Below are 17,315 nucleotides of genomic sequence, written 5' to 3' on the forward strand. Positions count from 1 at the left end.
TAGACCAATTTGGAGTTGTTTCCTGGCTTACTATGCCACAAGTGTCCTGTGTCACTGTTGTATGTTGTAAACAGCTATTGCTTACACCCTCTATACTGGGTCACTGGTTGCTTAGCTTTTGGACAACATCCTTCTTTGAGAGAGAGTGAGCGAGTGAGCGAGCGCACACATGCTTGTGTGAACTTGTGTATGTGAGAGTAGAACTCTCTCCGCAAGCTAAGTAATCGATTGTCATATTTAAGGGTAGTTGGAATGCCGTATCCCAACAATGTTAAATTTAGTGACTTGGCTTCCGTGTATTTCAGGGACCACTGTAGCCATTGACATGAAATTTTTACAGGACATTAAATGGTATGTTCTGAGACTACTGAAGCACAATAATTGCATTTCAGCCACTGCTTTTGGAAATACAATTTTTTAAGTACACGGTTAAAATTTTGTGTACGGTACCCTAAATAATTTTAATTATACATAACATTATGTTCTTCTTTTAGTTCAGTAGACTCGGGATATGTATGTTATTACTCCCTGAAAATTTGAATACTCTACTCCAAGTGGTTTCTGAGATTTATGGAAAAATGCAACAGAAAATGTAAATTTTCAGGAATGGTTTCTAAAGTTTCAAAAGATTGTAACTCACTTAATATATGCTTAATTTTTTATTTGTAGTCACTCGGAATCAACCTGCACCATACTGTATATTATTCTCTTGAACTGTTCCCAAGTTGTTTCTTCTTTCTGGACGCCTTAGTGGCCAACTATGCTGATTACCCTGCTTTATCAATGTGAACCTTGTCCAGCCGTTCAAGTTCTCAGATGCAATTTGCTCCAGGATTAATTCCCATATACTGTAGCACTTTCACCCTACCAATGTTACCATCATTAAAAGCAATAACAGCATCACTGACCCCCCACTTTAGTGTCTTCATTCCAACAAAGACATTTTATAGTAGGCGAGTCCATATAAGATTATTGAATGACTCATTGGGATTTTGAGTCTGACCATGCAGACACTTCTTCAGCAATTCAGGATTTTCCAGGTCTCTGTAAATAGGTTTTATGATATCCATGACTGCTGCTGATATGTAATGTTTATGGCTGTATGAACTGTTTGAGTACTGGGCATTACAGTAATTGCACCATGAATCAGGTCCAGGAGGGCAAAGGTGGTGTACTGGTTTTTCATCAGTTGACTGTCTGTGGAAGAAGGTAGCCCATACTGCCTGCTGCATTTTCAACAAATTGTCAGTATTATTTCTAATGTCCATCCCATAATACTGCTGTAGTTCATCAATCATTTTGTCTGTCAGCCTGTCTCTTATGGTTTTATCATAAGAAAGTTTCTTGTCTCTCAAACTTTGTTTCAGCTTCCTCAACCTGGTGCCCATCCTCTTCTGGACAGTACCAACACATTCCAGTTTTGTGATATCTTCCCACCATAAGGCTGAGTGGCTACTACACTATTATATGCCTTTGAGTCTCCATCTCCTAAGAACTTAGTGTAACACACTCCCCTTGTGTTCACAGATCAACTAAATATTTCAGTAACTGCAGAGACCTCCATACCACCACTTGTACCTTCATAATTTCTGTCACAGATATGGCCTTCTTCGTTTCCTGATTTACACTTATAACGATGTTTGGTTAAAATCTGGAAATCTATTACCTTTCCAGTATCCACACTGGTCACTGTAGCAATAGAATTCTTAGAACTGTAGCTATGCTTCTGCCAAGTGCCATCAAAAGCTACTGGTATATCAGTCATACCATCATTTATTTCAACAGCTTCATTTGCAGCACCCTTCATTGACTCACATACAACAGATTTCACAGCAGCTCCAATAAATCCTGCATACTTCTCGATTTTACAAGGTGGGTGTGGCATATTCATCTGCTGCAGTGTGTCCTTTGCCAATAGCTCTCAATCCATAAAACCACCTAACATTTACTTCAAAATAATTATTTTTACACTTACCAGAATTCCAAAATGTATGAGTATATCTACAACTGGCACAATCAATAATAAGTTTCCTGGCTAGTCCATTTGATACCTCACTATCTTCATGTAAACTAACAGCCCCTCCACAAATTTTACAACACACACATTCACCTAACACTCTTATTAGGATGTGTAAATCTATCAGAATGTAACCTAACCAACCATTTACATCACTTATGTTTTGAGAAAACTGTTTATCACAAGATTTTATTTTAATCTTCGAAGCACTAATGGTTTTTTCTCTAGATACTAACAAGTTTGCCTGTATTTCAGAGTAACTTCACACGCCACATGTCGAACACAATGTTTCCCTTTATTCGAAAACCTGTTACTATAAAACCCACGTTTCTTAAAAACACTTCGTTTTGGCGTCATATTTTACATTTTGAGAGATTTGACAATTTATTTGTCACTTTTTCTTGGAAAAAAACATTAGCACTTTGACATACAATGCGTGTTTATACTATGAAACGATACAATACTGTTTTTGACAGTGCTAGCAGTACAAAAACATAATTTAACCTTTATAATACAGCAATCCACAGCCTTGTATATAAAAAATTACCGATTTCATTAGGTCTTGAAGTAATATACGTAAAAATTTTAATGTTTTCAACCAGTGTAGATTATATTAAAAAAAAATAAAATACTTCCCATGTGAGTTTATAAGTGAAATATATATCATTTTATTCAAAAAATTGCAAATTTTATAATGAGATAAAAATCCGAAAATGTGAAAAAAAAATTTTTTCCGTTCTAACTCCCCTTAAATGTCTTTTCCCTGCACACTGTCTCTCTTTGTTTTTGAGAGCTGTGACCTGTTGTCATGCAGATGTTGTTCGCCAGATTGAATTTTATGTTATCATGGAGGATAATTTGAAGTTAATGCTATTATTCATTTATAAATTGTAGCTACGTCACCATGCACTTTGCATTAGAGGCTCTGCAGTAGTACAAAATACTTGCCACCTTAAGTTACTCCCCATTCATTAACTGTTGTCTTGCAATATGATGAGTGACTATGTCAGAAAATGTCCCTACACTGACGATTTCACCTGCAGTTACAGGGTCCCCAAAAAAACTGGACTGAGGTGTGAGACTGCGGTCTTCATATCACATTACTTGGAGTCACAAACGTATCCTGTAGTTTAGATCCTTAGTTGGTGGAGAGTGATTGTTTACACTTGGGTCATGTTTGTCGAAATTCACACACTGCTCTAGTCACATACTTTGCTCTTCACACAATATCTGGTGGTTGTGACTACAGTGTGTAGGTCATGGGAATTAATGAGTATGTCACGGTATGTTCCACATTGGTGTCTGCTTCAGCAGTGTCATATTCCATATAAAGACTTTCTTCAAGAAGCTTCGTAAAAAGTGCTGTTGCTGTCTCTGACTGTTGGCTGTACTTGAAAATGCCCGAGTAGCACACTGTGTCTTTCATTTAGTGGTTTATAAAAGTAACACTGTGTCTTTCATTTAGTGGTTTATACAAATAAACTAGTTGTATGTATCTTATTTTTCATCAAATATAATTTTGTGATAGTATGTACAATCAAGGCTATTTTGCTCTTACTCATTGTCTAAGCTATCCACAATCACAACAAATGAAGATAATTGTTACTTGTAACTTCCCACTTATTTATTTTAGACCCATTCAACAAGATATGTGAATTACTGTCAACAACTTTTCAGTTTTGCTTTACACTGTTATTTTGAGCTCACTCTCTTCATAAATGCTCAAGTTGTGTATTCAGTTTCTGTTTTTGTGGATGTTTTCTATGCCGTCTTCCTAGTTGAAAACAGTCAAATTTTGTTACTTGTCTTCTTATTTTTGATGATGGTGTTTACAGATATTTAAGATGTCTTATTTGATACTTTTTTGTGTATGTTCATATTTTCAGTTTGGATACTACACAGTGCCCTTTATAAACCATTTATGCAAGTGGTGTTGTTGTGGTCTTCAGTCCTGAGACTGGTTTGATGCAGCTCTCCATGCTACTCTACCCTGTGCAAGCTTCTTCATCTCCCAGTACTTACTGCAGCCTACATCCTTCTGAATCTGCTTAGTGTATTCATCTCTTGGTCTACCTCTATGATTTTTACCCTCCACGCTGCCCTCCAATACTAAATTGGTGATTCCTACATGTCTCATAACATGTCCTACCAACCGATCCCTTCTTCTAGTCAAGTTGTGCCACAAGCTCCTCTTCTCCCCAATTCTATTCAATACCTCCTCATTAGTTATGTGATCTACCCATCTAATCTTCAGCATTCTTCTGTAGCACCACATTTCGAAAGCTTCTATTTTCTTCTTGTGTAAACTATTTATCGTCCACGTTTCACTTCCATACATGGCTACACTCCATACAAATACTTTCAGAAACGACTTCCTGACATTTAAATTTATACTCGATGTTAACAAATTTCTCTTCTTCAGAAACGCTTTTCTTGCCATTGCCAGTCTACATTTTATATCCTCTCTACTTCGACCATCATCAGTTATTTTGCTCCCCAAATAGCAAGACTCCTTTACTACTTTAAGTGTCTCATTTTCTAATCTAATTCCCTCAGCGTTACCCGACTTAATTCGACTACATTCCATTATCCTCGTTTTGCCTTTGTTGATGTTCATCTTATACCCTCCTTGCAAGACACTGTCCATTCCGTTCAACTGCTCTTCCAAGTCCTTTGCTGTCTCTGACAGAATTACAATGTCATCGGCGAACCTCAAAGTTTTTATTTCTTCTTCATGGATTTTAATACCTACTCCGAACTCTTCTTTTGTTTTCTTTATTGCTTGCTCAATATACAGATTGAATAACATCGGGGATAGGCTACAACCCTGTCTCACTCCCTTCCCAACCACTGCTTCCCTTTCGTGTCCCTCGACTCTTATAACTGCCATCTGATTTCTGTACAAATTGTAAATAGCCTTTCGCTCCCTGTATTTTACCCCTGCCACCTTCAGAATTTGAACGAGAGTATTCCAATCAACATTGTCAAAAACTTTCTCTAAGTCTACAAATCCTAGAAACGTAGGTTTACCTTTCCTTAATCTTTCTCCTAAGATAAGTCGTAGGGTCAGTATTGCCTCACGTGTTCCAACATTTCTACGGAATCCAAACTGATCTTCACCGAGGTCGGCTTCTATCAGCTTTTCCAGTCGTCTGTAAAGAATTCGCGTTAGTATTTTGCAGCTGTGACTCATTAAACTGATAGTTCGGTAATTTTCACATCTGTCAACACTTGCTTTCTTTGGGATTGGAATTATTATATGCTTCATGAAGTCTGAGGGTATTTCGCCTGTCTCATACATCTTGCTCACCAGCTGGTAGAGTTTTGTCAGGACTGGCTCTCCAAAGGCTGTCAGTAGTTCTAATGGAATGTTGTCTACTCCAGGTGCCTTGTTTCGACTCAGGTCTTTCAGTGCTCTGTCAAACTCTTTACACAGTATCATATCTCCCATTTCATCTTCATCTACATCCTCTTCCCTTTCTATAATATTGTCCTCAAGTACGTCGCCCTTGTATAGACCCTCTATATACCCCTTCCACCTTTCTGCTTTCCCTTCTTTGGTTAGAACTGGGTTTCCATCTAAGCTCTTGATATTCATACAAGTGGTTCTCTTTTCTCCAAAGGTCTCTTTAATTTTCCTGTAAGCAGTATCTATTTTACCCCTAGTGAGATAAGCCTCTACATCCTTACATTTGTCCTCTAGCCATGTCTGCTTAGCCATTTTGCACTTCCTGTCGATCTCATTTTTGAGACGTTTGTATTCCTTTTTGCCTGCTTCATTTACTGCATTTTTATATTTTCTCCTTTCATCTTCATCAATTAAATTCAATATTTCTTCTGTTACCCAAGGGTTTCTACTAGCCCTCGTCTTTTTACCTACTTGATCCTGTGCTGCCTTCACTATTTCATCTCTCAGTGCTACCCATTCTTCTTCTACTCTATTTCTTTCCCCCATTCCTGTCAATTGTTCCCTTATGCTCTCTCTCAAACTCTCTACAACCTCTGGTTCTTTCAGTTTATCCAGGTCCCATCTCCTTAAATTGCAGCCTTTTTGCAGTTTCTTCAGTTTTAATCTACAGTTCATAACCAATAGATTGTGGTCAGAGTTCACATCTGCCCCTGGAAATGTCTTACAATTTAAAACCTGGTTCCTAAATCTCTGTCTTACCATTATATAATCTATCTGATACCTTTTAGTATCTCCAGGATTCTTCCATATATACAATCTTCTTTTATGGTTCTTGAACCAAACGTTAGCTATGATTAAGTTATGCTCTGTGCAAAATTCTACCAGGCGGCTTCCTCTTTCATTTCTTAGCCCCAATCCATATTCACCTACTATGTTTCCTTCTCTCCCTTTTCCTACTGTCGAATTCCAGTCACCCATGACTATTAAATTTTCGTCTCCCTTCACTACCTGAATAATTTCTTTTATCTCATCATACATTTCTTCAATTTCTTCATCATCTGCATAGCTAGTTGGCATATAAACTTGTACTACTGTAGTAGGCATTGGCTTTGTGTCTATCTTGGCCACTATAATACGTTCACTATGCTGTTTGTAGTAGCTTACCCGCACTCCTATTTTTTTTATTCATTATTAAACCTACTCCTGCATTACCCCTATTTGATTTTGTATTTAAAACCCTGTATTCACCTGACCAGAAGTCTTGTTCCTCCTGCCACCTAACTTCACTAATTCCCACTATATCTAACTTTAACCTATCCATTTCTCTTTTTAAATTTTCTAACCTACCTGCCCGATTAAGGGATCTGACATTCCACACTCCGATCCGTAGAATGCCAGTTTTCTTTCTCCTGATAATGACGTCCTCTTGAGTAGTCCCCGCCCGGAGATCCAAATGGTGGACTATTTTACCTCCGGAATATTTTACCCAAGAGGACGCCATCATCATTTAATCATACAGTAAAGCTGCATGCCCTCGGGAAAAATTACGGGTGTAGTTTCCCCTTGCTTTCAGCCGTTCGCAGTACCAGAACAGCAAGGCCATTTTGGTTAGTGTTACAAGGCCAGATCAGTCAATCATCCAGACTGTTGCCCATGCAACTACTGAAAAGGCTGCTGCCCCTCTTCAGGAACCACACGTTTGCCTGGCCTCTTAACAGATACCCCTCTGTTATGGTTGCACCTACGGTACGGCTATCTGTATCGTTGAGGCACGCAAGCCTCCCCACCAACGTCAAGGTCCATGGTTCATGGGGGGGGGGAGGATGCAAGTGGTGGTAGATATAGTCCCTATAGTAGCTATAGTCCTTTGTAAAAGGAATAATTTCCAGAATTAAACTACATAAAGTTAGCATAGTGTAACTCAAATATTGCTTCAGCAATTACGTGTATAGAAATTAAATGCAAGTGGTGGTAGATTTAATTTCTATTCACGTAATTGCTGAAGCAATATTTGAGTTACACTATGCTAACTTTATGTAGTTTAATTCAGGAAATTATTCCTTTTACAAAGGGCTATAGCTTTAATTCTTCCAAATTTTAAATTGCTAAGTGACTATGTGACTGAAATTTTAAGGATTCTCATTATAAATGGAACATCCAAGAGGCAAGATCTCATCAGAGTAGACATAGGTAGTCAACAGTAATATTGGCAGTATCCTCACCTTTAATAACACCTTAGAGCCTCCTCTAATAATCATTGTGCCCATAGAGGCCAGATGTGTATCCTGGATAGCACAACACTGCCACCACTATCCTATGGTGGTCCTGTAATGTAATTGTTCACCAGAAGTACTGGAAGCTGATGTATCCTGCATGACCATCACTGTTTTGAAACTGGTAACACGAGTAAGCAGACCATGTTCCTCAGCCAACCATTGTTGGTAACTGGTGGTTTCAGTTCCACAGAGGCACGTAAACAGATTGTCAGCCACAAAATAATAGGAGACTTTAACAGATTGTCCACTACAAACCCGGCATCAGGCCCATGGACGCCTGCCGAGATGAGCCTTAAATAAGGCGGACTGAGAAACTTTCGCCTCTGCTGTCACCATTGAATCTCCTCCACACGGGACCATCGATGTGAAGATTGAGCATTTGACTACAACAATCCTTTTTGCAGCAGAAAACGGAGTCCCTCGCTCTTTAGGGGGCTCCCGGTGAAAGGCAGTCCCTCTGTGGTCACTGGAAGTTGCAGTAGCAATTAAGGAGCTTCGACGAGCTCTACAAGGGCATAAGTGGCACCCTTTCCTGGAGCAACTTATAGCCTTTAAACAGCTCCGTGCTTGCGTTGGCCAACTTGTCAAATGGCAGAAGCAGGAGTGTTGAGGGAGATATGTCTCGACCATTGGGTTCCATATGTCACCTTCCCAAGTCTGGGCAAGGATCAAATGTTTTTTCGTGTACCAGAACCCAAAAGGTGTTCCCGGTGTTAACATAAATAGCGTGTTATCTACAGACGCAACTGTGATTGCCGAGCACTGTACTGAGCGCTATGCTCGAGCCTCTTCATCAGAGAATTATCTTCCAGCTTTTCACACTCCCAAATGGTGGCTGGAAGGCAAAGTCCTCTTGTTCACTACATGCTACAGTGAATCCTATAATGCCCCATTTATGGAGTGGGAGGTTCTTAGTGCCCTCGCACATTGCCCCTACACTACTCCTGGGCCAGATTGGATGCACATTCAGATGATTAAACATCTCTCATCTGACGACAAGCAACATCTCCCCGTCATCTTCAACCGGATCTGGTGTGATAGCATCTTTCCATAGCATTTACAGGAGAGCACCATCATTCCGGTGCTCAAACCCGGTAAAAACCCGCTTCATGTTGATAGCTATCGGCCCATCAGCCTCACCAACATTCTTTGTTAGCTGCTGGAACGTATGGTGTGTCAGCGGTTGGGTTGGGTCCTGGAGTCACGTGGCCTACTGGCTCCATGTCAGGGCGGCTTCCGTTAGGGTCACTCTACCACTGATAATCTGGTGTCCCTCGAGTCTGCCATCCAAACAGACTTTTCCAGAGGCCAACACCTGGTTACCGTCTTTTTTGATTTATGAAAAGCGTATGATGACCTGGCAACATCATATCCTTGCCACATCATACGAGTGGGGTCTCCGAGGCCCGCTCCCGATTTTTATCCAAAATCTCCTGTTGCTTCGTACTTTCCATGTCCATTTTGGTGCCTCCCATAGTTCCCCCAATATCCAGGAGAATGAGGTTCCCTATGGCTCTGTATTAAATATATCTCTATTTTTAGTGGCTCTTAACGGTCTAGCAGCAGCTGTAGGGCAATCCGTCTCACCCTTTCTGTATGCAGATGACTTCTGCATTTCGTACTGCTCCACCAGTACTGGTGTTACTGAGCGGCACCTACAGGGAGCCATTTACAAGGCGCAGTCATGGGCTCTAGCCCATAGTTTCCAGTTTTCAGCCGCAAAGTCATGTTTTACGTACTTATGTCGGTGTCGTACTGTTCATGCGGAACCAGAACTTTACCTTAATGACAATCCACTCAATGTAGTCGAAGTGCTGGCAGCACCTCAATGCCCTCCACTGCCTGAGCAACACCAACTGGGGTGCAAATCACTCTACACTGCTGCAGCTCTACGGAGCCCTTGTTCAATCCCACCTTGTCTATGGGAGTGTGGTTTATAGTTCGATGGCACCCTCAGCATTGCATTTACTTAACCCAGTGCACCTCTGTGGCATCGCCAAGTGACAGGAGCTTTTAGGACGAGTCCGGTGACCAATGTCCTGGTGGTGGCCCGAAGTCCTTCCAGTGCAGGTTAGGCGTGCATAACTGCTGGCCAGTTACGTTGCACATGTTCGTAGTTCTCCTGCGCATGCGAATTACCATCTCTTTTTCTCACTTACGGCGGTTCATCTCCCCCATCGGCGGCCCAGGTCAGGGCTTCCAATTGCAGTTCGTGTCCGATCCCTTCTTTCTGAAGTGGAGTCCTTGCCTTTTTCCACTTATACTTGAGGTCAATTCACGTACACATTCATGGTGTACACCTAGGCCACGGCTTCGCTTGGACCTTTCACATGGCCCTAAGGACTCAGTTAACCCCGCGGCTCTCTGCTGCCACTTGCTCTCAATTTTTGACAGGCACTGAGGCCATGAAGTGGTTTACACCGACAGCTCGATGGCTGATGATCACATCGGCTTTGCATGTGTCCATGGAGGACATATTGAGCAGCATTTCTTGCCCGATGGCTGCAGTGGTTTCACTGCCGAGCTAGTGGCTATATCTCGTGCTCTTGAGCACACCTGTTCATGCCCTGGTGAGTCGTTTCTTCTGTGTACTGACTCCTTGAGCAGCCTACAAGCTATCGACCTGTGCTACCCTCATCATTCTTTGGTGGCGACCATCAGGAGTCCATTTATGCCCTGGAATCCTGGTCACGTCGTAATCCCAGGCAACAAACTTGTTGACAGGCTGGCCAAACAGGCTACGTGGAAACCGCTTATGGGGATTAGCTTCTCTGCAACTGACCTGCGTTCAGCACTACGCTGCAAGGTTTTGCGTCTTTGGGAGACAGAATGGCATAACCTCAGTACGCACAACAAACCGCATGCCATTAAGGAGACTACAAATGTGTGGAAGACCTCTACGTGGGCCTCACGCAGGGACTCTGTGGTTCTCTGTTGGCTCTGCATTGGCCACGCGTGGGTGGTACAAGGCTACCTCCTGCGCCGTGATGAGCCATCTCAGTGTCAGTGTGGTGCCCGGCTGACAGTGGCCCATATCTTGGTGAGCTGTCCTATTTTTGCTTCCCTGCAATGGACACTTCAGTTACCGAACTCGTTGCCATTAATTTTAGCTGACACCCCATCAGTTAAATTAGTTTTACGTTTTATACATGACAGTGGGTTTTATCATTCTATTGAAGTTTTAGTTCATGTCCTTTGTCCCTTTGTGTTCTCCACTCTAATGCTTTTAGGCTGGTGTTTTAATGTGTCGCAGGGTGGCTTTCTTTTCCGCTTTATTCTCGAGCTCGACCAGCCACGGTCATCTGCTCTCTTGTTTTTACCCCTTCTACCTGTTTCTTTCTTCTCTCTGTGGTTTTCTTTTCCTGTTTTGTCCATAGTAGTATTTGTTGTCCTTCTGTCATTCATCTGGTTCTTCCAGTCTCCTGTTATTGTGCTGTATGTCTCTTTCATTTCTTCTTTCCCTTGTTTAGTTATTTTACCGGGAACAAGGGACCTATGACCTTGCAGTTTGGTCTCTTCCACCCCTCCTTTAAAACAATCAACCACTACAAACTTACATTTGCATATAAATGCTTCTGTGGGTGTAGTATTATTCTAAGCTTATCCTCACAATCCCTATGTGAGCTATACGCAGGGCATTCTAGTGTATCCCTAGAGTAAGCATTTAAAGCCGGTTCTTGAAACTTTGTTTATAGACTTTCTTGGTATGGTTTATGTCCGTCTTCAAGAGTCTGCCATTTCAGTTCTTAGACTTTCTTGGAATAGTTAGACTTTCTTGGAATAGTTCATGTCTGTCATCAAGAGTCTGCCAGTTTGGTTTCTGCAGTGTCTCTGTGACACTCCCCCATGGATTAAACAAACCTGTGACCATTCGTGCTGCCCTTCTCTTATATATTCAATATCCCCTGTTAGATAAGGGTCCGCCACACCTGAGCAATATACTAGAACCTGTCGCATGAGGAGGCAAACTCTTCTGTAAACTTGCAGCATTTCCCCAGTAATGTACCAATAAACTGAAGTCTACCACCTGATTTAGCAACGATTGAACCTTTGTGATCATTCCTTTTCCTATCCCTACAAAGTGATACACCCAGTGATTTGAATGTCTATGTCCTCTGTACTTTACAATGTGACCTTGGTGCACTCATCACAATGCTTTTTCAGACCAGTAAAGGTGGACATTGTCTTCAGAAAATGAGTGTGTGTTTATTTTGAAGAACTGTCTTCAGAAATTGTTTCTGTGCAGTTCTGTTAAAGTGTAACTTTATCTGCTTGCATACCAGAGCCCTTTAAATCCTTGATTGTAATTTTGTGCTGCGTGAGCTGAAACTAAAAATGTAAAGTCCAGAATGGAATAAGAGCAGTATTATCAGAAGGATATATCAGCGAAAATTATCCGTTTTTGAAAATAAAATATAATTTAATAGAAAAAAAATATACTCACCAAGTTGTGAGAGGAGAACTCTCATATAAATGTATAGACGTTAGCAGGCTTTTGGAATGAGTGTCTCCTTCTTCTGCCAGAAGTTTTGAAGTTGTCCAGAAGCCAGGGCTAGGGAAGACTTAATGGACGGGATGAGAAGGAAAGGCCGATTGATGGGATCTTCACCATATGAGATATGAAAATCTGAGAGCTTAAAGATGGAAGATAGGGCAATAGCAATACTGAGGTTACTGAAACAACATTCAGCATGAAGAGCGGAAATCTAAGTGCATTGTGTGCATTAGAGGGGGGGGGGGAGGGGGGGGGGGCAGGGAAAAATAGACAGGTCAGAAAATCAAACATATAGAAAACTGAAAAAGAGTGAATAAATGAATATGGAAACCAAAGAAATCAGTGTAAATTAAGGCCAGGAGGATGGCAAGGACCAAGGATGTGCTGTAACGTCTGTTCCCACCTGCAGAGGTCCGAGAACGTGTTTTCTGGGGGATAAATCCAGATGGCACCTGTAGTGAAACATGTAACAAGACTATGACTGTCATGTTGCAGAGAACGCATACCAGCTCCATAAGTGATAAAAAATCTACTAGCACAGGGAGAGCCACATGTGAAACGACACATATTGTACCAGCTGTTATGTAAACACCATTCACCTTTTTACATGTTCACAACTACCACCAAATTATCATTCAGGATGAATGGACACTGAATGTATATGGGCAGCATGCAGTAACCTGTTGCAGAGCGTGCTGCATGTGACAGTTATGACCTTGATGCCTGTTTCACCACACATGCTACCTGGATTCTTCCCCCAGACACCAGTTTCTCTGAACACAGCAAGCAGGAATTGGCATTGCAACATGTCCTTGATTCTCGCCACCAACCTGGCTTTCATTTACACTAATTTCTTCAGACTTAGTATTCCTTTCTCCTCTTCCTTTAAGTCTCCTATATCTTCTATTTTCTGACCTGTCTATTCTCCCCCCCCCCCCCCCCCCCACCCCTTTTCTACCACATAAAAAGCATGTAACTTTCTGCTCTGATTAACTCATGCACAATTTTTTCTCAGAAATCTCTGTATTGCTATTGTCCTTTTTTCCACCTTTAAACTCTCAGGTTTTCAAATCTATCTGGTGCAGTCCCTAACAACCAGTCATACTGTGTGGTAAATCTCCCCTGACGAGGGGGTTCTGGGCAACTTTTCTGAACTCTCACCACTTTCTAAACCTAACCAGTTCTTTTCCTTCACTCCTCTTCCTCCCCCTTCAGCCCATCTGCCAGAAGTAGCCACCTGCTCCAAAAGCTTGCAGATTTCTGTATAATCATATATGTATTCTCCTGCCACTGTTTGGTGAGACCTGTCCAGTATCAAAAGGATAGACCGGTGTGCACCACATAGGGGAGGCCTAAGTCACAGATAGGCACAATGAAAACACTGCTAAACATTTAAGCTTTCCAACAAAAAATTCTTTCTGTGGAAATAGAAAATGGACACACATTCGCAGGAGCACAACTCACACCTACATGGCGACTCTCTCTGAGTCGGGCCACAGATGCCTGAGACAAGGGCCATGCATGTATGCAAGTTGTGTTTGTGTGGTTTTTATTTCTGAAGAAGGACTTTTTAGTCCAAAATCTGCTTCAGGACGCCTCCTCCGTGTGGAGAGTAACAATCTATCCTTTTCATAATATTGAAATTAAAATTGTGTTTGTTCCATTATTGTTATGCATGTTTATATTTATCTGTGATATTAATTGGAGAACTTGTCAGGTATCACTTGTTAAACATGAGCTTCTGATTACCGTGCTATTGATCAGCCATTAAACTCTATTACAATTTTTTTTTTGCCTTTAATGAATGCTGTTTGGCTTTTTAACAATATCACAATTCTGCCGGCAACTGAATTAGTTTTGGAATACAAGTAAGATATGCAGTACTGATTGTGAGTGTTGTATACATCTATATAAATAAAAATATAATTCTTTTTTTTCTCTCTTCCCAAAATCATGTATTCCGAAAATTCTCAACCAATTGCTTTGAAATTTTGGCACTTATGTATTTTGAGATCTTTTGTAACAACATTTTGCTGTTATTAAATTGATTAAAAATTATGTATTATATATATAATGGGTGTTCAAAAAGAAACAAGCTGGAGTCATAATTACAGAAACCAGTACCTGTATGTTAGAAGTATTGACCTGTATGTTAGAAGTATTGACCCTGGCTGTTGAGACACTTGTCCCACTGTGACACAAGGCAGTGAATGGCTGTCTCATAAATTTCCTGGGTCTGCAATGTTAACCAGTGCCACACATACAGCTGGACGTTGTCATCCGAGGTGAATCGTTTGCCCCTCAGCAACTCTTTAAGGGGACCAAAAATGGCGTAACCACAGGGAGAGAGGTCCGGACTGTATGGAGGGCGGTCAAGAACCTCTCATTTGAATTTCTGCAAGAGTGCCGCGACTGCGTTGGCTGTATGAGGCTTTGCATTGTCATGGAGCAGAATGACCCCATGGTTGAGATTGCCTGGTCATTTTGATTTGATCGCTTGGCGAAGGGTGGTCAAGGTCTGCGAGTAATGCTGGGCATTCACTGTTGTCCTGTGCTACATGAAGTGAATCAGAAGATTACACCATTTTTGGTCCCTTTAAAAAGGCTCTAAGAGGCAAACGATTCACCTTGGATGATGACATCCAGCTGTACGTGAGGAACTGGTTAATATCGCAGCCCCGGGAATTTTATGAGACAGCCATTCACCGTCTTGTGTCACAGTGGGACAAGTGTCTCAACTGCCAAGGTCAATACTTCTAACATTCAGTTACTGGTTTCTGTAATTAGACCTCCAGCTCGTTTCTTTTTGAAAGCCCCTTATATTAAGAGATTAGGTACGTAAAAATACATTCCAACGCAATAGTGTGACAAAATTTCAAAGCATTTGGTTTTTCACAAATTGCTTTGAAATTTGACACAACATTGCATTTGAATACTCATGTGTTTTTATATACCTATTGGAATGCTGTATGGTATACATGTGATAAAAGGGCAAATGTAAATGTAGATGTTGGTCCGTTAAAAATCATTACTCTCTGAAAGTTTGTGACCTATTGCTTTGAAATTTTGACACAGTGATGAATTCCAGTACAGATGTGTTTTTAGGTACTTATTTTTTAACATATGTATATTTTAATAGATATAATATATAAATATATATTTCTGATATTTCAAATTTTTCTATGTTATTGTAATAAATGTTTAGACACATATAGACTATATATTTTTAGCAAACACACACACACACACACACACACACACACACACACACACACACAAAATAGTGAGATGTTAGCTAATAGGCTGACAGGAAAGTTGTATTCATGGCTTATTGGTTTATGATTAGAATACTGATACAGAATCTGAATTTGCAGTAACAATAAACAAAGCTTAAGGTCAGAGAGAGGGGGAAGGGAAGATGGACAGAGGGGTGGGAGGAAAGGGAAGTAGAAAATGGAAAGGAGGGCGTGGACAGAGAGAGGGGGGCAGGAGGAGATGGGCAGAGAGGGGGTGGAGGAGAAGACGGATAGAAAAAGATGGGAGGACGTGATGGACTGGGAGAGGAGGAGACAGAGAGAGGGGGAAAGGCAAGGAGACAGGTAAAGAAAGGGAGAGTGACAGATTGACATAAGACAGGACAGAGAAGGAGTTTTGGACGTATGTCCTAATTCCCATACATATTAGAAACGTGCTTTCTCTTTTCTTTTTTTCACATTTAATCAGACTGAGCCGTGTTAATTTATAAAGAAAAATAAGCTCTATAGCCAGTTACTCTCACTGATGCTTTTTTGGTCACAATGAATTTTAGAAAATGGTCTCCATTCTTACTAGATGTAGTCACATCTAAGTCATGCTTTAGCTACATCAGTTCGGCATAAATACAAAAACATTGAACATATTCTTTACAAGGCATAACAAGTTCTTATGTGTGCTATGGCGATAACAGTTTTCTTAATATCTGGCATTTGTTTTGGTATTTGCTGGTTGAGTTCTGTTGAAATAATACTAAAAATGTTGGAATCATTTTTACTGAGGAAACTATGTCAAAAAATATTGTGTGTACACCAATATCAAAAGTCACATATCTTAGCATTATTGCTTTATATTAATTGTGTTTTATAACTTTACTTCTAAGTGTATGGCCTCATGTTCCTACCTGAGTGAGGTAATGCAGTAGATAAGGTACTGGACTCATATTCAAGAGGTGTTGGTTTCAAATTTCTGCTAGATTTCATTTTCCCATATTAGCCTTAAATCACTTCGGACAAATGTCGAGGTGATTCCTTGCACTAGACAAAAGCTAATGAACTTGCTATCAACAGTGTATTAAAAAGTAACCACTCTTCATTCACTGTATCAAAGACTTAGTCTTTTCAGCATTTTTGAAGTAAAGTCTTGTGCAGCTGTCTTTTCTGAAACAGTGCAAAACCAAATGAAATGAAAGACGTAAGAGTGTCCTCTTACTGGATGAAACAGACAGTGGCACAACAAAGGTTGATGAAACACTAGCTTGTGGAATCTAGGTTTATAAGGGAGAGATTTGGGCAAAATGAGATGATATGTGAATGAAATGGGAGATTCACCTTGGACCACTGTTCGAAAGATTTGTATGTGTGTGACAGAGAAAAATTGTATGAAATGTATCATAAGGCAAGGTTTCTAAACTGCCAGCTTAAAGCTGGCAGATTGGGCAGTCAGCCTTCAGAGATTGGTGAGGGATGGAATGGAATAGATAAATCAAAAGTGTGCAACAGTAGAGAAGGGAAATGTTAGCTAATAGCATGCGAGAAGAAGTCACAGAAAAGAAGCAAGACAAGGTGCAAATTGTGTAAAGCAAATGAAAATTTAATTTTACTCTGAAGAAAGGGGATGTGATGGCAAAAACAAAGGACTTAGATGAAAAGGCTATAGCCATTGATTACGGTACATTAGTGTGGCCATGTGAACAGTAGGAATCAAGTAGTGTCATAGAATAAATTCCTTTGACCAATAAACTGAGGTACTCCTGCTCATGTGGTGATGTAGATGCATGATAATGACTGCTGTATACCGAACATTGTCTACAAGAAGGCTTTGTGTCATACTAGTTTAAGCATGTTGCCTCTATCCAGCCTCAGC

The 17,315-nt window shown here is 40.7% G+C and overlaps 1 protein-coding gene across 4 annotated transcripts in view; it reads left to right on the forward strand.

The window, feature by feature from the left end:
- The window catches only part of LOC124802124 (calcium homeostasis endoplasmic reticulum protein), a 341,070-nt gene that overhangs the window by 59,818 nt on the left and 263,937 nt on the right, over window positions 1-17,315 (forward strand). The gene's annotated exons all lie outside the window — the stretch shown is intronic.

This window comes from Schistocerca piceifrons, chromosome 1, assembly GCF_021461385.2.
Source record: "Schistocerca piceifrons isolate TAMUIC-IGC-003096 chromosome 1, iqSchPice1.1, whole genome shotgun sequence".
Classification (NCBI taxonomy): Eukaryota; Metazoa; Arthropoda; class Insecta; order Orthoptera; family Acrididae; genus Schistocerca; species Schistocerca piceifrons.